The sequence below is a fragment of the Rhinichthys klamathensis genome, unplaced genomic scaffold (assembly GCF_029890125.1).
Source record: "Rhinichthys klamathensis goyatoka isolate OS25496 unplaced genomic scaffold, OSU_Roscu_1.1 h1tg000902l_1, whole genome shotgun sequence".
In the NCBI taxonomy this organism is placed as follows: Eukaryota; Metazoa; Chordata; class Actinopteri; order Cypriniformes; family Leuciscidae; genus Rhinichthys; species Rhinichthys klamathensis.
This window is the reverse complement of record NW_026607249.1, coordinates 132,073-155,951: the sequence shown is the minus strand read 5'-3', so window position 1 is coordinate 155,951 and position 23,879 is coordinate 132,073. Positions and strand designations below refer to the sequence as shown.

The 23,879-nt window shown below is 36.3% G+C and overlaps 1 protein-coding gene across 4 annotated transcripts in view; it reads left to right on the top strand.

The window, feature by feature from the left end:
* The first annotated feature begins 3,862 nt into the window (after positions 1-3,862).
* Positions 3,863-23,879, top strand: part of dlgap1a (discs, large (Drosophila) homolog-associated protein 1a) — a 95,860-nt gene continuing 75,843 nt past the window's right edge. For all 4 annotated transcript variants that reach the window (XR_008805936.1, XM_056244062.1, XM_056244063.1 and 1 more), the window contains exon 1: positions 3,863-3,971. The gene's annotated coding sequence lies outside the window, so the exon portion shown is untranslated. The remainder of the gene's footprint in view (positions 3,972-23,879) is intronic.

The window sequence follows — 23,879 nt, the reverse complement described above, 5'->3', positions numbered from 1 at the left end:
GTTTGTTTTCCTAAGTTACAGACACCGGCCCTGTTGGTGTCTGTTGTTTTTGAGTTAAAGACTGTGAGATTGAGTTCACTCAGTCTCTGTCTTTTGCTTTGTTAACAGAAACTAACGTTTAGTGTACTTGCATAGGTAACGTTATTTCAAAAGTCTGAGTTTGTTTACAGACAGTTTAAATTAGCGTTCACGTTAAATAAGCGTATATCATTGATGTAATGGTAATTATAATACTCTTACAATAACGCTGAAAGTAAAAAAACAAAAACAACAACATTAATTACTATTCTGAAACATCCTTTTGTAAGTGCGTTTGAGGGGGTGGTTGGTTGTCTCCTGTCTTTGCCAATTTGTGGTCTGAGTCCGGCTCGAACATAAGACCGGATAACATTTCCCTCAGCAATGTCCATCATTACAGGTGTTTTATTTACCTCACTTGTGAGCATCACCAAGCCACAGCAGGTTACTGCATACATGACCCTAGTTACCTGTGTTTGGCCTGGACATGCATCACTCAGAAAACAAAAGGCCAATCAGAAGAGAGGCTCATGAATATTAATTAGATGGGCCAAAATCGACCTGTTCTTTGCAGAGCTCCTGAGAAAGGAGCTGTAAAAATAAATTGAGATGGTTGTTGGTACTTATATCGCAAATATATATTCTTAAGGACATCAAAACCTAAAATAAAACTCCAGAAAGGTGTACAATATGGGACCTTTAAATGCATAATATGTACGATTTTTGCATTAAAATATTCAAAAAACAACTTGCACAGTGTTATATATTTTGTTAAATTGTGTACTTGCGTTATTCCAATTGTTACCAACAATGTTTAAAGGTGCTATATGTAGTTTTTAGCGGCCTCTAGCGGTGATGTTTCAGATTGCAACAAGAGTGTGCGTGCTCGAACTCAAGAGCGAGCACTCACTACCAGCCACACTGAGACTTTCAACACAACAGAGAAAGCATCACACAACTTGCTGGAAACTCATGTAAACTCCCACTGCAACGTTGCAATAATAGGCTACTTTTATCAGCTTGACGTTGAACTAATGCTCCATGCTCGTACCATGATAACGTTACATTGACTGCATTTAGCTGACGTGGTGTTATCTAGCATAAGGCATTTCACTAACTATTCGTGTATCTAAAACAAAGCGGAGGTCTCTCCATAATTCAAACGCTCTGCCGATGTTGATCCGTGTTTTCGTCCCGAGTCGATCCGATTGACGTTTGGCCTGACGAGCTTCAGCAGATAAAACTTTTTTTTGTTTTTTATATTTTTGTGGAGTTTGTGTTGGGGTCTGTGTTGTGCTGGAGGCAGGTCGTTTTTGGGTGTTATCAGACTCCATGTCGTTAGCTGCAGTGCCGTCGCATAGACTATATAAAAAGGAGAGAGGCTCAGGAGCGCGCATGCACGTCACATTCGATGGATTTCGCAGAAAATCCGACCCGGAGACTTCACATAGAAATAGGTATACTGGCCTTCAGAGGTAATAGCAAAACCCGACAAGCGGATCATTGTAATGTGTGATTACAACCCCTTCATACACAGGCAATAAAAATTATTCATTTTAGAAGAAAAGTTACATATAGCACCTTTAATTCCAGAGAAATTTGCAATGATAACCAGTGTTATGGCCCGTGTCATTGTGTCGCCTTTCAGTGGCGTACACACAGAGCGAAGAGAACACACAGTGACGTTATAACATAACTTTTAACACACTCAAATGTATATTAGTATGATTGTTTTGACCAAGTAAAACAGCATTGCGTTACCCCACAATTTTATTTAATCAAATAAAGTGACCTGTATGAGTAGTAATATTGTTTCATTAGAATGAGATAAAATAATGTGAATTTAAGTGATCAAATGGAACAAAAACAAATTTCAAGTTCAGGGAAGGAGGAGGCAGGAAACGGCAAACGCTTAAGTTTAATAGTGTAATAGACATAAACAACATAACAAAAGAAGCGGCTAGGCCTGTCACGATAACAAATTTTGCTGGACGATAAATTGTCCAAGAAATTATTGCGATAAACAATAATATTGTCGTTCTGAGACCATTTACATCTAAAATAATGATAATGGCATAATAATGCAGGTACACCTTTTCAAAGATCAATAAACTTTTATTTCTAAAGACTATTTAACACTGAAAATGGAAAACATTTTAAATATCCACAATAAATGAACAAAACAACCAAAAACAATCAAAGCAATGGACTCTCAGTCTCTGTTAACAAAAAATGCACTTGAATAAATACCAAAAACAATAAATAAAATGGATGTAAACAAAACCCGACCCTACCCTATGATAAATTATTTGTTATTAAAGCATTAACACACAAACCACTGTTAATTGAACATAAAAGCAAGCAGCTACTGCGTGCATGGTTTGGCATGACTGAATGGGCGCAAAGTGTGCTTAATAATTCCTAAAAAGCTGACAGTTCATCGCGATCTCACACATCTCTGTTATTATCAATGAAGTGAGTGCATTACCGCCCGCGCTCGCATTCAGTCATCAAATCTAGTGCCGCACCGCACTCTATTGCGTTGGAAGTGCACGTCTCAAGGGCCCGGCCTGGCCCAAGGATAGTGTCGGGGTCGTGTCGGGTCAAGTTCGGGCTCGGGCTCTAGTTCTAGCTCTAGTTCACTCCTCCTACGCTAAGGAACCTAAGTTGGCTTAGGAAGCTAAGTTGTCATCCAGTCTCTTTGGTAGAGAGAGAGAGACGAGGAAAACAAACAAGCATGTGAATGGAACTTATCGCGGCCGGAAAAATGATCAAGCTCATTTTTTTTTATCGTGCGATTAATTGATTTATTGACTATCGCGACAGGCCTAGCAGTGGTCAACTACGGCATGCAAGTATAATATAAACTGCAATGTAAAATGTACCAGGCCTGGTCCTCTCTCGCCCTTCAATGCAGTTATTCCTCCTCGTATCCTTCTGGAGCTCCTCCATGGGACTCGAGGCTGGTGTGTCGTGCAGGTATCTCTCATTAGCATTCGCTCCACCGGCTTCTTTCCGCTCCCACGGCTCTCGGCCCCACCCTGATCCATACCAAAGTAACGTTAGTAAACTTTTATGCATTAGCTCATCCATGAACATGATTTCTGCCTGAGTCCCATCAGATTGCTTTCCGTCGGCTGCGGAGTTGAAGTCAACATCTCCCATGATTCCACGCTCATTCACGGCGTCATCAAGCTACGCCGTTGTTATTGTTTTAAATAAGCGACCTCTAGTGGGGAAACTTACATACGGTTCCTTTTGAAATGTGTTACTGTTAAACAGTTATTTTAATCAATTTGCAGCCCATATAATATATTTTAAATCTTTAAAAAGGTTTGTATGTTTAACAAAGCAAAATTTTGCTTCCTGCTTTGGTACAGATCCACAAACTGTAATTTCAAATACTCAATTGCTGCGTGATTGACTAGATCTGTTGAACTACACTGCTCTTAGAAATTCTGAGTGGTCTGAAACATGTTTCATTTAATAGTTCCCAGGTGTATTTCCAAGAAGCAATGTCTACCTCGCTGTAATGCACTTTATATTTCTTCAGTTGTGTTTGTTTACAAGCCTATCTTTTGTCTGCAAGCCTGTAAGTAGTGTGGCAGGAATGAATCTTCTGCTCATTCTCTCTCACCCCATGTGTTTGAAGTCTCAAAGCTCCACCATCTTAGCCTTCAGCCCTCTCTTTCTGTCTTCATCTTGGATAATAAACAGACACCTACTTCTAATGAGAACCATAAAGCCTCTCCCATTTCATTCTTCTCTTGCTCAAATTAGGTAGCAGTATGTATATTTTCTGGCTTTGTGAACGCCCCTGTTGGTGCTCTTGTTAAATTTAATAACCTCAGTTCTATTTCTCTTTATCCCCGTCAGGTTGGTGTGGAGTTTTGTAACAAAAGGATTCCTCTGTGCACTGGAATAAATCAGCCGAAAATGAGGAACTGTTGAGCGTGAGTATGATTTCATGTGTTCCCTAAATATTGTGTTGTATTATGAGCTTTGTGGAAATCCGCCTGGTTTGCTAATGCTGTTTGTTCGGTATCATTCAGATTAACCTAATTCTTGACCTGATTGTAATATGCATAATAATAATTTAATTAGATGGGACATTGTTTAATATGCGACTCTCCGTTGGTTGACATGCGATTCAGGACAACATGTAAGGACACAAAGTTGTCCGTGAGAAGTCACAGACAGATGGTGTAGTACACACACCTACGCTCACTTTCACTCATGTCTTTTCAAGGAAAACAGTCTGTTTAATAGATTAAGACAGGAGGATTAGGCTTTTACCTGGTTTTTGGTGGATGTTCTGCAGCTCTTAAATGTTACACATGTTTAAATGTAGAAAATATTTCAAAATATCCTTAAAACAAAATAAATTTACTTGACAAGCAGAACTGCTTAAAATATTGAGTTGACTTGAAAATCGATCATTAAAATAATGAGGTAAGAAAAATAAACAATTCAACCATAAATCTAATACAATTGTGATTAAAATGTTCAAGATCTAGGCTATTCTCTGAAAACAGATTAATCTAGGGGTCAATGACATTAATTCTTTCCACGCCATTGACAATTTTCCCTGATTTATTATGACACACAACGCTTCCCCACCATTGACAGAATTTTTTAGCAATCTGTATTCCCACTGTTATACAGTAGAGCCCGCTATTACACATCTTCTGAAATAGAACAGCATCTCTGGATCCAAAAACAAGTGAAGAAGCTGCAGAAACAAATGATAGAAGCATTGCTTGTGCACATGTCATCAAAATCATATAAATCAAAACTGCCTAACATTACAGAATGAAATGTCGACCCAGGAAGAAGACATGGCTGTGCAGACTTTGTGGGTGTTGATGGACTCAATCTGTGTTTTATTCATCGTTCAGTCTGATCTAGTTGTAGTCTTTCACAAAAAAATTATTTTCTCAGTTCTTTCTTTTGATATACTGGTATTGTATGTTCAGATATTCATACAAAAAAAAATATTCTAGGGCCCATGAAAGTTTTGTGAAAATGATCAAAAATGCTGGTGGTGGCTGGCAAAAAAAAAAAAAAAAAAAACTGGCACTGGCATGTGAATACCATTTTCAAGAAAATAATGACAAGTTTCAGTTGAAATCATCATCAAATTTGAATAAAAGCAATAACATTCTTACTCAGTGAGTACATGTGAGTGAAAATCTCGAACATTATTTTTTAAAGATGATTTAAGTATATTTTTGAGGTAAAAGGTGTTATTTTTTGGTAACTCAAATATCACATTAAATAAAAATATATTAAACAGTGAAGGAGTTTTAAAATATTTTTATTTTCTTAATCAATGAAAGTAAAAGATAATGCTAAACAAATTTTTTAATATTTTCATCTTTTGAATGGGGCTTTTTCCTTATCATATCAGGACTGTTGTATCACCAAGACATTTTTGACTCTATACTGGCCCAAAATATCAAAATCAATTTTAATACAGAAATAGAAACTTGCACGTCATAGAAGAGATATTTAAGTCATTGTATGTATCTATGCACATTATGAATTTGATTTTTATGTTTTTTTATTTATTATTATTATTAACAGAAGTGAGCCTAATGCCATTGGCCCTTTCAGAGTTTTGCTTCTCAAGTAGTTTAAAGGGTGTTTAGATATTTTTACTGCAAAATGAGACAAAAATACATAATATGAAAATATAGACACTCCAGATGTTCACAAATAGCTTTAGGCTAGCTAAACAGAGTGCTTTCAGTCACATAGCAGGTGCCGTTATAATGAGTATGGAGGAACAATGCGCCACCCTAGGGTTTCTCCTGTGAATCAGCAGGGTGCTTGGATTAACTGTCCAGCGCAGGACTATGATCTGATACTGCAGCTCCAACGCTCCACACACAGTGTGCAGGTTCATTGGATGAGAGTCACGGCTGTTAAGTTATCTGGGAGTAGTCCTCTTTACAGGACTGATCTGCCATACACTGATAAGAGCTTCTGGAGTGCGGCATTAAGGCTGCTTTCATTAGGACACAACTGTTTGCTACACAGGAACACCAGTGAAATGGAGGCAGTGACACGGCCTAATTTAATCACACTCATATGCTGCTCGAATGTTCAATCTGCAGCTGCCATAATGCAAGCAAAACAATAATTTCACTGCATAGTGGGACTGCAGTGTCTGAAAGATGTGATTTGATTTGAAACACTTATTTAGTTTTCAATTTATCTCTTCTAAAGTGTTTTTGAATTCCATGGGAATATGGAAGATGCTGTATAAAAATATGGAAGAGCATAATCATTCTTTCAGAATTTGTATTTTTAGGACAGTTGTAAAAGCATGTACCCTATGTTAAAAAAAAAGGACACTGGAAACAAGAGTTGTTAAACTTACAACCATCTATTGTCTAAATAGATAAACCATATATTTTTTAATAATAGTATAATCCCACACAGCTTTGATGCGTAATACGCTGATTTCACGCAGCCGCCATTTTGAAATCGCTCCGGTGGGAAGAAAACCGTAAGTGTCGCTTTTAATCATAGGAGAGTCGCGAATGCGATGGCGTATTGTTGTGTTTAATGTAGAAATTAGTTATTCTAAAAATGTACATACATTTCTTTCATACTTTAGACTATATACAGTGAAATTCATTTATAAAAAAAAAATTTTTTTTATATATAATTCAGAACGGAAAAAAAAGAAGCAGGAACGAACTATATACATACCCTATATTGGATATTAACATCCAATAGTGTAAATCGCGGCAGCGACATGGGCCCTCATTGGCCCTCATTAAATTATGGAATAATTGTTAAAAAATAAATAAAATAGGCATATTTGTGGAAAAAATATCTAATATTTGAGTTACATAAAAGCTTTTTATTTGTTTTCTTCCTAATTGGAAGAGCAATTAGGAAGCTAATTCCCCCCCCCCCCCCCCCCCCCAAAAAAATGGTTTGGCCACTGATCAAAATTTGATGTTGTCATTTGATTTGAAGTTCAGTAGGCTAAAGGCCTGTTCACACCGGGACGAATTTCGCGCGTGATATTCGCCGACGTTTAACGCCTCGTGACTAAACAAAGGGCGCCAATGTGAGTGTGCACACCACAGTCTATGGTGCACACCGACACGAAAAACGCCACACTTAAAAGCGTAATTTTTTTAAAAACGCCTCGGGTTTGTTTTTTAAGGCTGCGTTCACACTGCAGGGGCTTAATGCTCAAATCCGATTTTTTGAAATAATTCGATTTTTTTGCAACGCGTTCACATTTCCAATTGAATGCGACCTTTTTTGATCTCCTGTGTGAACATGAAATGACCCAGAAGTGACCCGCATGCGCAGAAGAGTACTCAACGGTCAACGACGTCACTTGTTTGCGGAAGTAGCTAAACATGAATGTCAACAGTGGAGCTCGTTTAGCAATATTAAAGTTATTTGTGTGGGTGCGGAGTCGCAGCCAGGAGTGGTGGGATATTTATGTGAGTGGCTTCACTAATACAGAATTCATCAGTAACTTCCGAATGACCAGATCCACCTTTGATTATGTTTGAGCACATTCGATTAACTCTGTCACGGGAAGAGACACGTCTGCTGCGGACCATAACAGTGCAACGCGTTGGAGTGTAGTGGCTAGCTACGGCGGCGGCATCTAAGATTATGTCTTAGACTGTCAGCTGGCCTGCTTTAGGTCACGACATTATGAGTCAAACATCTGGGTTTTACGGCTAGAAGCAAGGGTGTAGGCTAAGAATATTCTGAAAAGTGGGTGGTGCATATTGGTAAAGGACAAGTTCAGTATTTTATACTTAAAGCCCTGTTTTAAGATCGTTTCTGATGAAATAGAACAGTTAAGATTGAAATTTGGACACGTGCTGCTGGCCCGAGAATTTTCGGTTTCTGTGGTTGCACCGCCAAACATTTACATTTTATAAAAATCACTGAAAAGTATTGAAAATATTCAAATCAGGATGTGTAGTTTGTGCATAAAAATGTCTGTTAAAAAACAAGACATGTTGAAGGGTGTTCACTAACCCATCAAAGTTTTTCAACTGGATTGGCGTTTATCTTTAGCATGCAGTGTGAAGTATTTAACTCAGTTCCTTGATCATTCCAATACAATTTCAGTAAGTGAAGAACAAATTTATACTCACTTGCGTTATGTATTATGCACGTTAGCATCTCTGACAGACAGCATGTTGAAGCTGCGCGGGCTGCTATTTTCTCCCTCTTCTCGGAAAGCGATGACGCATTCTAAGCATCCGGTAGTGTGAGTTTTCCAGGAAATGCTTGTACTCGCATGTTGTGCATGTTATTTTTTGACAGACATTGATGATGTGATATTCAAATGATGTGGATTTGGAATCAGATGGATCATAAGGTAATAATTATTTATTAGCTGGCAAATATTCAGTGAAGTGATTTGATGCCCATGAGTGTGCTATGTCAATGTTTTTAGTTCTAATATTCCAACCGACAGCCAGACGACGGACATGAGTGGTAACGTTGAAGGGTGAACTGTTTGATTTTTGGGTAATTAAAAAATGCCATGGAGACATTCAACATGCATAGTTCATGATGTTTTATTTATTTATTTATTTATAAAGGGACCATGCACAATTTTCTTGTATTGTACCGGATTTAGCTAAAGGCTATTTTTCATCCGTAGTCCCCCAGGCAGGTCAAAGCTAACATAACATTACACCGACAATACCTATGTTCACATACAATAAATACATACATACACGCATACTGTCAAGGCCATAAAAAAACATAAATAAATAAATCAGTCAATCAATCAATAGAACTACAACAATCTCAATGGTTACATAATTGGTTCAATTTAAAAAAAGATTTTAACTTTAATTTAAAAAGACGATGAGCTTTACACCCTTTTATGTCCTCTGATAGGGCATTCCACTGATTAGTGGCTTTCACTGCGAAAGATGATAGTCCAAACGCGGAACGACGAAAGGGAACCAGACAATTACTCATAAGTGATAGTCTGGTAGATCTCACAGAGGTTTCACAACTACGATGAACACAGTCACGTAATACAGAAGGAGCCAGACCATTTAGGATTTTATGAACAATACACAAACTTGAATAGTCTAAAATTGTCAAAGTTAAAAAAATTATTTTTAAATTTAAAATGTTCCTACAAGAATGAAAATGTTTTTTTTTTTAATCTAAAATGTTTAATGTCTGTTTATATAGATATGTTAAGGGTTTAATAACAGTTTCACCAGCTTGACCCCAACATGTCAAACAGTAAGACATGTGAGAAAAGATTGTAGCTTGCATAAAAGCCTTAGCTACATCAAAAGAAAGACATTGTCTAATGTGTCTAAAGTTTAATATTCCTCACCATTTTCTTTGTTTTTTAAAACTGAGATTTGAGTCCAATATTATACCAAGATAATTGAGCTCATTTACTATTTCTATATTTTCACCATTAATGAAAATGTTTGTATTTGAGAAAAGAAAAATCCTTTTGTTTTTATGATGTTTAAGCTAAGACATGACTGTTCCAGCCACTGTGTAATCTTTTCTGTAGCAGCTTTTAACTTCTCAGCTGCTAATTCTGCTGTTTTCGCATGAATAAAAATAACAGTATCATCAGCATACATTTGTACTTGTATCCCTTCACACTGTTGCGGAAGATTATATACAATATATACAAACTAAATAGTAAGGGACCTAGTACTGATCCTTGGGGTACACCCATTGTATAATGAAAATCACAGGACTTAACCCCTTTAATTTTTACACATTGTTCTCTATTTAATAAGTATGAGGATACCCATGCCAAAGCTTCAGGGGAAAATTGAAATGTAGACAATTTAGAAAGGAGAACTGTATGATTAACGGTATCAAAGGCCTTACGTAGATCTAAAAATATAGCCCCAACAAATACTCCTTTGTCAACTTTAGATTTTATTTGGTCTATTAAATGTAAAGTAGCTGTTCCGGTAGAATGATTTACTCTGAAACCAAACTGCATACAATGTAGGCCACTCCAGACTCAATGGTGTTAAGATGGGATGTCAGCTGTTCAAAAACAATCTTCTCTGCAACCTTTGAGAGTACTAGCAGTATGCTTATGGGTCTGTAGTTACTAATTTCATAATGGTCTCCAGATTTAAAAATAGGAGTAACAATGGCTTTTTTCCACGCAGTGGGAAAGACACTACCTTCAAATGACAAATTAATTAAATGAGTGATGACCGGAGTTAAACTATCTTTGTGAGTTTTAACAAACATAGTATCCAAATGATGAGCATCTTTACATTTTGAATTTTTCAATGAGTTAATAACTTTATTAACTTGCGTTTCAATTTGTCTTGATTAGATTAAAACTTTTACATGCATCCTCAATTGGACTAATATTTATTTCCCTTCTTGAAAATGTATCCCCTAATTCTTTAACGGAGTCAATAAAAAATTATTAAAAATAGTAGCAATGGCACAATCATCTTCAATTAGCAGACCCTTGTAACAAAGCCTATCGATGTCTCTTCCAGTCTTAATAGCTTTCTTTAATGCTGAATCCCTATTCTTCATCAGCTTCCATAAATTCACATTGAACCACGGTAAAACATTCTTATGCTTGAATTTTTTCTGAACACTAACAGTAAATTTATCTCTTACAGAATTAATTCATACAACCATAATCTATATCCTTGGAGGATATGATATTATTCCACTCTAGATCAGCTATTTCCTCATCAAATGCTACTAATTTTCCTTTAGGTATACAATGAAAAACATAAGTAGAGGTTACTATATTATTTTTAAATCTGTTTTTCGTTAGTTTCCGTGCAACTACGGTTAAATTATGATCAGATAACCCAGTGATCAAATTATAACTATTGATTATCCTTTCAGGTTTATTAGCAAATATTAAATCTAACTGTGTCTTTGAAGATTTAGCAATTCTAGTTGGCCCTTTAATTAACTGATTTAGATGAAATTTATCTGCAACAATTTTCAATTTTTTTATCTTCCCAATTTAAAATCACCCATAAGAATTATTTCTTTGTTAAGATTACATTCTTTTAAAATTCCTGTAAGTTGATCATAGAATGTATTGTTTTTGAACATGTTTATGTTCAGCTTTCACAAATTCGTTGACTTTTGAAAATCAAGTTAATTTTTTACCATGCAGGAAAGGAGTGGTTTTGATGCAAAAAGTTCTCTTATAAAAAAAATGTTTTATTCCATGAAAATGCAAATCCTGTTGTAAATAATAGTGAAAAATCGCTTTTTAAAACTGTTGTTCCATTATTACCCCTTAGCAGATTTTGACTTTTTATTTCATGCTGACCTTAAAAAAGAAATGGCAAAAGTTAAGAAACCAACGTGGTCAGAAATGATTAATTATTTTTCCCATTTTCCAATATGGCAATTTATCTAGTGTAAGATGTTCCATATGGATTTGGGAGAGATGATAAACTGTCATAAATGATGAAGAGAAGGGTCTCCATAAATGAAGCATCCCTGAGTTCGGTGAAAGAGCTGCCTAAGGTTGCCGGGCACTTTCTGAAAAATAGGCCATGTTTTGCCGTTCATGAGTGCTGTTGCCCGGCTTTTGTGAGCGAGAGTGAAACGAGCCTTTTTTGGCACCAGCAAACGTGTCACAGCAGAAGGTGAAACACGTGGTGGGAGATGTACTTTCTCAGAATGGTGGCTCTGAGTTGCCTGTGGCGAGAGCTCTGCTCATTAAATTTTCAGTTTTATATCTCCATATTTCCCTTTTTTTTCCCTGTTCTGCTCACCAAATAAAATTGCTTTATCTGATGAGAGCATAAGCTGAAAAAGGAAAAGAAAATCAGGAGTTTTTTTTTTTTTTGCCAGTTTTTGTTATTGACAACCTGAATCACAAATTAAGGATCATGATAGTGAGACACATCTGTGACCCTCACTTTTAAAATGGCAGCAAAGCACTGAGCGGGGTATGATTCTCACACTGAGAAGTACCTTAAAAAAGATGACGCATGATAGTAGTCTGATTACAATTCCCACTACATCACAATAACAGATGATTCCCATCATTATTGATTCCAACTCGTGATGAAGAAAACCACTGTACCCTCAAATATAGAAATAACATTATCATTGCAGTTCATATTTCATAAGCATGTGTCTCATGCAAATGCACTAGAAGGCGATGAGCCTTTCTTGTAAGATACCCCTGGAAAGGGTCTGAGAACTTTGCGTAATGTAAAAAAGTCTGACATTATGAAGTATTTTTAGTGCGTGTAACTCCAGGATATGCTGTTGATACACTGAATGGTTATTATAGATATCTTCATGCTTACATTTCACTTCAGGCAGTAGTTATTCAACATGCTCTCAGGACAGAATAACAAAAAATAACCTCGTGAGCTGCCTCCAGGTAGGCAAATTAATTGTTATCCTAAGATACATCGCTTTGGCCTTTTTCAAAGGCAGCAGTTCCAGAATGCATTGTGTTAAGCAATGGAAGATTGTGAATGTAAGAGAAAATACTGAGAATAGTGATTTAAAATAATTTAAAAAACTGTTTTACAGTGAAGTTGTGTGTGAGTTTGGGTTAGAAAGTTTTTTTTATGTAAAAAAAAAACAACCTTTTATTCTGCAAGGATAATATTACTATTTTACTGAATTTTTGTTTGAACAAATGCAGCCTTGGTGAGCATTAGAGACTTCCTTCAAAATCCTTTTTAAAATCTTACCGACCCTGAACTTTTGAACAGTAGTGTATGTATATGTATGCTTATTAAAGGGATAGTCCACCCAAAAATGAAAATTATGAACTTAAAAGTAGATATGTTGGTAGCCAAACATTTGGTTCCCATTGACATCCATTGTATGGACAATAATGAAAATCAATGGGAAGCAAAACTGTTTGCTTCCCAGTCAACAGTCTTCGAAATATCTTCTTTAATGTTCCACAGGCGAAATAAAGTCATACAGGTTTGGAACAACATGAGGGTGAGTAAATGATGACAGAATTTTTTTATTTTTGGGTGTATTTACTTTTAAGTATTGAATTATTCCTCTGAAATTGCTTGTATTGAAATCAATTGTCAATGAAATCCTTGTGCTTTGCATGAGGAGCACTACATGTACTGTATGACGCACAAAGTTGCTGCCTAAATAGTGTGTTCCAAATCAGTCACTTATGAAGTTCTATTTCAGTTTGGATTCTGTCATAGACGGCAGCTGTCTATGTAGGCAGTAGGTAGCGAGGCAGCTTACTATGTTTTGTAACAGACCTAATGAATTCCCTTCCTGCCATACGCATCATAACGGAACTTTTTTGCTTTAGGATGATTCACTCTCATTGTTATTTGTAATTTCTTGTGTGTTCACTTCGTATTAAACATCTTTGATACTCTCTTAAATATATCCTAGTATATCTTAGCATCCCATTTAAGATGCTGTGCTGCACGGCACCAGAAATATCTCCTCAATGAAATATGTTTGGGCCCTCAACAAAACCCCAATGAGAATCGATTTCGCAGCAGCGTCCTTTCCCCACCATTACCTCTGACCTACAAACACGTGTGTGAGTCAAGCTAGTACTTGCTAGCGTCACCGATACAATGCTCACATGTTTTCAGAAACTTTATTTGCCAAGCATGCTTACACATTTTTGACATGTATCGGTTAGAGAGAAAACCTCTAGATAAGTCCAGATAAAAATAAAACAACATTTACAGAGACGCAGACACAAGATAAACGCACGGGGTGTTGTTTTGTATGAATGTGCAAAATGAATTGAGTATGTAAAAAGATGTGTATATACAAGTATTATACACTACTGTTCAAAAGTTTAGCATCAATAATGTATTTTTTTGATCCACCATCGATCAAAAGTGACTAAAAAGACTGTCAGTAATGTTACACACGATTTCTATTTAAAAAAGAAATGCTGTTGTTTTAAACTTTCTATTCATCAAATAATCTAAATGTATCACAGTTTCCACAAATATTGTAAGCAGCACAACTATCAACATTGATAATAATAAGGAATGTTTCTTGAGCACCAAGTCAGCATATTAGAATGATTCCTGAAGGATCATGTGACACTGAAAATTGGAGTAATGATGCTGAAAAGTGAATCGGACAGACTCAATGACAGCTGAGTAGAATAGAATTAGCAGCTCCTTGAACTTCCTCAGATGAAACACTTTTTATTTGTCAATTTGTCAGGTAGCTGGTTAATGTGATTACATCCACCTTGTTTTAACGTAAGAGGAGGCGCGGACATTTTTAACTTCCATTGTCAGCCTTTCAATTATTTTTGCTGTACAAAAACAGCCCGCTATGCTGCTTGATGGTGCACACTGGTATTTCTCACCAGATTATTATTTTTTAGTTATTATCGTAATCATAAACACACTGGTTTGTAGCATAAATAGTTTACTGCACTTTCTCATTCTTTTACAGTGGCTAATGAAACAGAAGTCTCACACATTTACATGAAATGGCTTTCTTCTGCATTGAAAAATCAGGTGACTATTATAGCAGCAGAGTTTGTGTTTTTATAACATTGATAAACTAGGTATCTTTATAATTTCGAAGTAACCAAGTATTCCCACCTTAAAAAGGTTGATATGGAAAACTTTACAGCTCAAATAATAAAAAGAGTTGTGCTGAATTATTCATGTAAGTGCTTTAACAAAATATGAGCTTCACATTTCTTGTCAGATTCACATGTCCAGAACACTGGCCTAGTGTAAAAAAAAAAATACTGTGAAAACATAATGAGGTTTTATTCCCTCTTTTCTATCATCCAGGAGAACTTTCAGTTCAGTCTCCACACAAAATAAAGAGCTCTTCCAAGTGATGATGACTAGAATTCCCAGTTCAGAGGTTTCTAACAGACCTCATTGGCATCCGATTTGAAAGCACTGCTGAAAAACACATTCAAGCGACAAATTTGAAGTTACAAAACAAATTAAAACAGCAGTTCCTCCTCACCGAGAAGAGAGCAGAGTCTTGTTGTAAGTGTGAAAGTACAAATTGAAGAGAGTGTTTCACAACACCGTTACTGGTGGATTAAACGGAGGGTGACATCTTAGCACCCTGTGGAGGAAAGTGCACCAAACATGGGCTGGTAGGGTTCTGAGCTGGCACAGAGCAGGCCACCCTGTATACTGTATATTGAGGGAGCTGGCCAGGGTGCTGAAGTCGAAGCCTTAGTGAATGTGTGGAACTGTCCATGGTAGCATTGACTGTCAGAAATGCAACATACGGTAGCTTTGTGAATCTGTGTCTCTTTGCATGATACATTTGTGTAATATGGTCGTTTTCATAGAGGTAGAAGTTGCCGGCTTGCCGCACAAACTCAAGACAGTTTCAAACATCCTTCACAGTTAAATTAAAACAAGAAATGCATGTACATCTCATTCCATCAGCTCCAATGCTAGATTTCCCATAGGACTTCATAGTCTTACAGTCTGTTTATGCAAATTGCATGAACTTTTATGCTCCCCCAAGTCATCCAACTCAAGGCAGTGAACATTAACAGATGACATTTGCATCAGGAAAATGTGAAGAGGGTTACCCGTTTGGTATTTGTTTGCTTCTTTCTCTTTTTTCCCCCTTTCTTTGTGTGCATGTGTGTGTATGTGAGAGATAGAGAAGCACATTAATGAAACCGTCATGGCCTGAAGAAAACATTTCATGGGGAATGCAAGTGGCTAATACCAGATGCATGTGCTTCCGAAATGCTGGCAAGTCATTTTCTCAGTTGAAGACACACTCCTTCCTCATATAACCTGTGGGAGTTGTCATCAGTATACTGTCCTTGAACTCTAAAGGCCTGATCACACAAACCACGATTAGCGTCCACACCAGCGGACAATATCGTTCTGTTTATTTATTTAAGCATGTGCTTGTCTGTCACTTTAAATACTTGAGCTCATTATATCAGGATTGATTCTGATTGGCTGTCAATGTTTTTATCTTTCATCAGCTGGATAAAATCATTCTGAAAGTGATTCCAACGATATTGTTTCTCTGTGCCGTTATCTTTATATCTGTGGCGTGGACTCAGCTATTCTTTTATATTAAGAACGATTTTTAGAACTATATCTTTATTGTTATATTTATAGTTATCGTCCTTGGTGTGAACGGGCCTTAAGACTCTGATTATTTGCAATAAGGATAATGTGGGGCTCGTGCTCCAGGGCCTTTACTTTACTTTACTTTACTTTACTTTACTTTACTTTACTTTACTTTACTTTACTTTACTTTACTTTACTTTTATTTAAAATTTTCAGGACAGGATTACCAACCAGGCATGTGGAACACTTTTTGTTTTGTTTTGTTTTTTGTTTTGTTTTTGTTTTTTAAGACCTAGATCCTAGATAAACCCTTGATGGTAAATTTTCTATTGGGATAAAAGTTCATTAAAGATGTTTAAATTACAACAGTCACTCACCTCAGATACCCTGCATCTGAAAACATCAGAGGAGGACAAACGCTTGCATTAGTTTTTGAGAATCACTTCAGTAGAGCTCTTGAGCATTTTTAATTTAATTCAACCTCATCTTTTACGTCAGGTAAAAATAAAAACAGTGAATGTTTAAATATCTTGAAATAAAAATCATGCATTATAAAGCAGTGACTAATAATATAAATCAGTTTCTTCACTTGTTTTGGTGCTTGGTGAATGTTGATTTTGGACCATTTACTTGTGGTTGTGTTTATTTTAACATACTTCCACAGTATCGTAATCGCAGGAAAATGTTTCACATCGAGGGAGTCATGTGGCATCATGGGTGGGTTGGGTGACATTTGTGCTCCAGGGGCCGATTATCCTTTGATCCAGCCCCGTTTGCCATGATTGACAAAAAAAATGTGAAGAGTAATGATCTTACAGTGATCTATGGGGACACCTGACTGGCACTGAGAGGCACCACCTGACTCATGGTGCGTTCACGTGCTATGGTAATTATGGTAAATACCAAAAGCCAACGTGGAAAACGCACATGAACACCCCCTCATGTGGTATTTTCCACTGGGCAGCTCATAGAATATTTTGATGCACAAGTTGCCGAGATGAGATAACCTTTGAACTTTTCAAAATGGCGGAGAGCAACGCGAGAGTCGTGAACGGTAAAAATATGTACTATTCATGGTCTAGAAAATATACAGCATATTATTTACCGTTTGAGTTTTGATAAATAATTTTCTTGCTGTAGCAGATGACTTAAGCAATCTAAAATAGTTTTAGCTAAATAACAGGTCTGGATCTCCATCTTTTTAGCACATTACGACAACAAAAGCACTTGAACGCAACACACTGGTAAATACCAGTTCACAAGTGGAAAATATCATATTTTCCATAGCACGTGAACGCACCATCAGACTGATGTTACACCTGTAGTCTGTCAGCAAGAGACTGTAATCCTGACATCTTGTGCTCTTGCAAATCTGTTTAACAACATGGATTGTAGTGTCTATTTCACAAGCCTAGACTCGAATATACCTGAATCAGTCTGGTTTACTAGATCATCAGTGTCTCCATTGCCTTGTAAAACCTAATGGAGCACCACAATGCACATATTACTCATAGTTGTGAATCAGTTGGCCATGTTTTGCATTTAAAGGAATATTTAGGGTCAATACAAGTTAAGCTTAATCCACAGCATTTGTGACAAAATTTTGCTTAATTTCATTAACACAATCTTTTTTTTTAAGTAAATGGGGACAATGAATTTTTAAAGGATTTAAAAGCAGAAACGTTAAGCTTATAATGTTATCAAATTACTATAAAAGCATTGATTCTTCTGTTAAATATTGTGGATTATTTGAGGTCTAAAGTTGTTTTTTACTGTTGTTTTAGGTTTTAAAATGTTCCGTTGTGATGGAAATGAAGTTGTACATACTGTACACTATATATATACAATATATACAACACTGAAGTGTATATACAACACTGAAGTTGTATATACTGTACACTACCATTCAAAAGTTTAGGCTCACCAAGGATGCATTTATTTGATCAAAAGTACAGTAAGCAGTCACAAATCTTTCTAATGAACTGATTTGCTGCTCAAAAAACCCCATTTCTTACAATTATAAATGTTAAAAATGGTTGTGCTGCTTGATATTTTTGTGGACATTTTTTTTTCAGGATTCTTTGAATATAGAAAGTTTAATGTTTAACATTATAAATGTCTAACTTTCCCTTTTTATCAACTTTGCATCCAAAAGAACAGCGTTTATTTAAAATAAAATAAACAATTGTAAGTGTAAAAACCTTTACTGACACTTTTGTTCAATTTAATGTGTCCTTGGTGAATGAAACAATTAGTTTCTTTGAAAAAAATAATATATATATATATATATATATATATATACTGACCCCACACTTTTGAACAGAAGTGTTTTCGTACTCAAACCATTTTGCCCTGCATATTGTTTATATCTTTCTTGTGGCTATACTATTGAGAGTATTTTAACATCTAACATGTTCATGTCCTATTCACTTCCATTGTAAGTGCCTCAGTGCAACCCAGATTTTTGCTTCTTTGAATAAGTGGACTTGATGTTTGTGGTAATCAAACATTATCCCACAGACACTGCTGATTAAGCTTAACTTTTACTGACGTGTCCTGATGAGCTGAAGCCGTCAGAAGCAAAAACACTTCCAAACTGCCCACCTCTCCCCATCCTGGGGCCCAGCAGCCCTGCATCCTCAAAGCACTGCCTGACCACCAGCTGAAAGGAGCATTGCAACATAGCGGCGAGGAGTGGATAAAGAAACTCTCTCTCTCATTGCATCCTCTTTGCTTGGTTCTCTCTCTTCTCCATGTCTCTTCTTTCTCGCTTTCTCTGAAAAAGAGCTCTTTCTCTGTCGCTCTTTTTCTCTCTCTCAAGCCCACGCCTGGTGCAGACTCGGTTGAATCATGGGATTGAGTGGGTGGGAATGTGCTTCTTTTCTCCCAAAGACACGCAGACATACATACACACTTGCGCACACAAACTCACACTCTGACGTATCCCAGGCGGACTGGAGGATGCAGCCTGAGGCTCAGCTTTCTGACATTTCTCCTCCCTTATCTCTTCTTTTACCCTGCATTTCCTCGTTTTCATGTGCTGATGCATAATGGATTTTTGCATACTGCCTGATGTGAGACATAATGAGCCAGTGCTTGCTAACCTTTTGATTCCATTAAAATTGTTACAGATGCTTTTCCTCCCCCCACTCTGTGATTTTTCATCTACAGCAGATCTATGTAAAAACAACATTACTCAACATATGGTTTCATCAGTCCAGCCACTATATGTAGTTATGAAGAATCTTGATTCTGATTAGCCAATTGTGGTATTCTGTGTTCAGATATTTGTGTATATTGACACTAAACTGTAGATTTCCCCGTTGTCCCTGGCAACGGATTTCCTGTGCTGTGCTAGTTTCACTCCACATTCTCTTTCTTCCAACATACTAAAATAATTCCAACTAAAATCAATATTTCATGCCCATTTATTAATATAAGTTGCAGTGTATTAAGCAGGGTAATGTATAGTAAGCAAGTTATTATTATAAAATAAAGTCATTGGTAAGTAAAAACATCTTGGAGATGTTGTCGCAGTTCTTCTGGATTTAGTTTGTCTCAGTTTTTTGGTTTCTTCATGTAATCACAGAAAGTCTTTCTGAAACATGTCTGTAAAGTTAACGGAAACTCAGCTAATACTTATCACACAAACATGAAACACGTCTAAAGAACGCTTTAAATTTCTACTTTTAAATAAAACAATTCACATTTAAAACAAATATTCTCCTGCAGTGTAATCTGTATGAAACTAAAGAGAAGTACAGTTTCTCCTGTCTCAGCTCATTATCGTTAATTTGTTCACACCCACTCGCAGAGCGCGCTATTCATAAGATAATGTGTTGAGGCCATATGCAAAATAGATAAACGCCCCCAGGCAAATGCTGTAAACTCTGTAAACACACTATATTTTTTAGTCAGATTAAGATTCGTCTTGCGCGGCTATGAGGAATAATCCTGGGACATTTACCACAGAAGTGCTGGTTTATTTTCACTTCGAGGAGGAGCAACAGATTCAGCTGAGAAGTGTAAGTGTTTTATGCTTGTGCTTTGTTCTAATCGCGATATAGAATAACGTTAGTGTCTGTAAACGGAAAATAGCATACTGTTTAAGTGTGTGTGTGTGTGTGTGTGTGTGTGTGTGTGTGTGTGTGTGTGTGTGTGTGTGTGTGTGTGTGTGTGTGTGTGTGTGTGTGTGTGTGTGTGTGTGTGTGTGTGTGTGTGTGTGTGTGTGTGTGTGTGTGTGTGTGTGTGTGTGTGTGTGTGTGTGTGTGTGTGTGTGTGTGTGTGTGTGTGTGTGTGTGTGTGTGTGTGTGTGTGTGTGTGTGTGTGTGTGTGTGTGAATGAACGCACAGATACGCACTGTTACAGACGAAATAAAAGAACATTTTGTTGACTAGTTTTGGATAAAGTTTTTCAAATCAAATAAGCATCAAATAAGCTTCAAAATAAAGACATCAAATAAGCTTATGTTTTGTCAATAAACTAATCAACTAAGATGTTTGTTCCAATGCAAGCTATATCAAAATAATGAATCCTCAACTTTGAAATATGTATGATCAAACTAAGACATTTATGGAAAAAGACAATTTTCTTTTCAAGATGTTTCCAACTCTAACTTTGAACTGAAATAAAACCATGTCTATATGGTGAAGGGTGTGTGATAGAAGTGTCCAGACGTATGCACCATTGCACCCTGTATTTTAAAGAAGAACATTTAATTATTTGCGATACATTATTCATTCACAAAGAATTCAGGGACATTATTCATGTCCCTAAAGGTTGGAGTTTTCCTCATTTTTTAAATTAAGGCATTAAGATTTTGTATTCCTCTTTTTAGTCAACTTTAGCATGGGTGTGTTCACTTATTCTAAGCAGTGTGTGTGTGTGTGTGTGTGTGTGTATATATATATATATAATTAAAAAGCAATTTTAACCAGAAACCAGTCCTTTGTTGTGTATCTTTGGATTATGTTGTGTTGTAAATAAATCCAAACAATCTAAAAGCCCTTCTTTTTTAAATCTCCTCGTTCTTTGTGCAAGGCTCCTCGTAATGATAGGGCCTGATAGCACCTAATAGGGCCATTATGGGAGGGTCTTTGTCTTTCTCAGGTGTGAAATGCCATACATATTAATGAGAGATCACGCCTCCTCGCATAAAGCTTTCTCAAACAAAACACGTCATACACATTCTAAAAGACTTTATTGACTTATCTGAATGAGTAGTCAGGATGATTCTCACATAGTTTTGGAGCAAATATTCTAGACTATGTGATAGAATTTTCAAGTCTTGTGAAGAAATAATGTGTTTTGTGGCCTTTTTGAAAAATAAAAGAAACTTTTTATTTTTAAGTTTTTCAATAACCATGCATAAATAATATTCTCTCAAAAATACAAACATGTACATACATGTTGCTCACAAATTATGGTAGCCCAGTTTGTGCTATATAGAGTGAATTTACACCTTTGCCATTAACATGTTTATAAATAACTGAAAAAAGCACAAATGTCAGTGCATGTCAAAACATCCCAAGGGCCCCAAAAAACCCTTGGTCCCTAGAGGGTTAACATACAATTTGAGTGAAAACTTTAATAGAAAATTTTGCATTCATTTCAGAATGTCGTCTTTGTATTTGATATGTTACCTAAAATATTTTATAATATTTTGTTATATTAAAATAGCATTTTTGGATTTTGATCCTAAAACGTTATTATTATTTTCAGGTGTAAATTATACTTTAAGTTCCAGATGTTCAGTGTGCTCTCAAATTTTTGTACTCTGTAGTACATTTTAGATAAACTACAATTTGTAATGTATCTATGGCAACAATACGCTATTGAGATCTGTTTGCATTTAGTGATGGAAGAACTTAATAGGAACTTTCTTTTTCTTAAGATCTGTGATTTCTGTTTGTGAGCATCTTTGAACACCTGTGTTTCTGTTGACACATCTTTTTTAACTCGATAAAAACTCAAACTCGAGTTTTCAGTTGATTGACTGCTAAAATTGATTGGCCAGAGAGAGGGGTCTTTGTGCTCTGTAGTTCCCAGGCTGTAATCATGACTTGATTGAAAGCAAAAATGGAGTAGTGTCGCGTATGCTGGGCCTAAAGAGAATGCTTAAGCCCTGTGGGACTAGCAGCTAATCAGTGGAGGATATGTGTTGACAGATAACATCTGCACTAACTTTAAACAACTCCCATGTGCACCTCACTTCAATTTTGTCAGATAAAACAGCTTATAGTTAACACAACAAAACACAACCAGGCATTTCCCTTTGCTAAAGTTACATCTTAATGCTTATTTTATTTATATACACTTTTCATTTGCCTTGTAATATCAATTCAGAGAGCAAAAGTATATAGGTGTGATTAATTATGGAAAAAGTGCTCCTGTATGGGTTTTTGTCTTATATTTATATCATATGATATAGTTTAGCAATATCACACGAGCAAGAGTTCTGTTTTTTTTTTTTTTTCAATATCTGCACGATCGAAAATGTGGTTTTGATTTTAGTTCAATAAACAAGAAATTAATGTTACATTTTACACACAATATTGTAATTTTTTTTTTTTTTTGCTCAATTTCACCAATGTTCCAATTAGCCATTGATTCAGCTCCCATTCATAAAGACGGCCACTTGCTTCTTTCCTGAATGATTCAGCCATTTGAATGAATTGGTTGAATAATTGACTGAGTGACTCACTCATTAAGACAGTAACTTAAGTGATTAGGACAGTTTTATTTTCATATTTAGAGTATAATTTTATTTTCATCCTGCAATGCTACAGTACCTTTCATTGCAATTAATGGCAAGAGGAATGTTTGGAAATGTAAACCATTTCCTACTGACACACTACATAAAGAAATATATAAATAACTGGCTTAAAACATTTTTTGTGTGAAAATACTAACATGTCTAAGACTGTTGCACAGTACTATATATGATATGATAGTTTTTGCATTTCTTGCGCTGTTAGTGCGACCAGAGCTAGTGTTTCTTTGAAATATTCATGAGCTGTCGTCCTTTTCTAGATGGTTGGCTATACTATTTACTTGCTCAGCAGTCAGCACTATTGGTGCAGTGAAGGATGAGGGGAAAGTGGCTAAAGATGTGTTTCAGTGTGAAATGGAAAGAAGAGAAGAAATGACAAGCATGGACACATGAAAACGCTCAGCTTGACTTCCAGTGTTAAACTAGCCTAGAAATCTAGACGCACCCTAGCGGCAGCAAAAATTATTTTGCAGCCAGTGTGGTCTAGCAACTCTCCGTTGGCTTGCGAGCTGGAAAAACCAAACTCTGGTCAGGCCAATCACATCGTGTATAGAGTTGGTGGGCGGGCTTAACATAATGACAGCAGAGAGTTGTGACGGTTCCGCGTGATTTCCATTGGTGATTTCCCTGCTATTTGGGGTTCTGGAGGTTCTTGCACCATTCCCCAATAAATTGTCTATAGTATGCATCTCTACAAATGCTTATTTTAACCATTTTAAAATGGCACTATGTTAAGATTGTAGTTGTCATGTTTATGCTTGGAAAGCACAGTACTTGCACAGCATGTGTAGTTTTATAAACTGAACTATGTATACGAATACGATTTAGCAATTAAGTAAATTAAATATTCCAATGGACAATCTTTACTAGAAAAGAATCAGCCAAGTGATGTAGCCTAAGTTTAAACCTGTGGTTTTAGATTTTGTTAAAGTAAGATGGAGCCAAACAAGGAACCATTTCAAAAGGCTTTAAACCATGGGTGTTCCAATCCTGCTCCCACTGTCCTGCAGAGTTTAAAGGACAATCCTTCCTAAAAC